The sequence below is a fragment of the Salvelinus alpinus genome, chromosome 29, assembly GCF_045679555.1.
Source record: "Salvelinus alpinus chromosome 29, SLU_Salpinus.1, whole genome shotgun sequence".
In the NCBI taxonomy this organism is placed as follows: Eukaryota; Metazoa; Chordata; class Actinopteri; order Salmoniformes; family Salmonidae; genus Salvelinus; species Salvelinus alpinus.
This window is the reverse complement of record NC_092114.1, coordinates 14,265,936-14,266,602: the sequence shown is the minus strand read 5'-3', so window position 1 is coordinate 14,266,602 and position 667 is coordinate 14,265,936.

Below are 667 nucleotides of genomic sequence, written 5' to 3'. Positions count from 1 at the left end.
ACGGTATGAAGACTGAAGGCTGCATCTCAATTGGCACCCTATTCCCTTGGCCGTGGTCAAAAGTAGTGCACTACATAGGGAATAGGGTCAAAAGAAGTGCACTACATAGGTAATAGGGTTAAAAGTAGTGCACTACATAGGTAATAGGGTCAAAAGAAGTGCACTACATAGGGAATAGGGTCAAAAGAAGTGCACTACATAGGGAACAGGGTCAACAGAAGTGCACTACATAGGGAATAGGGTCAAAAGAAGTGCACTACATAGGGAATAGGGTCAAAAGAAGTGCACTACATAGGTAATAGGGTTAAAAGTAGTGCACTACATAGGGAATAGGGTCAAAAGAAGTGCACTACAAAGGGAATAGAGTGACATTTGAGATCCAACCTGACTCTTGACTGAGAGCTGATATGAACTACAATGATTTATTCATTATTTTAGTAGTTTATTTTTCAAACAAAATGTAAGTAGCCTACACAATAATTCGATTTTTAAAAATCACTGGACATCAGCGAGAAGTTTAACAAAGCAGGTGCAGCAAAGTGGCTGTAAGTGAAATATCTGGAGCTTATTTCAATTATGGTGTAACTGCAGACCACAAACTGGGGCGTTTCTTGTTGTGGGTGTTCCGTGATATCAGGAAACGCCCATTGATACCTGCCATTGGTCA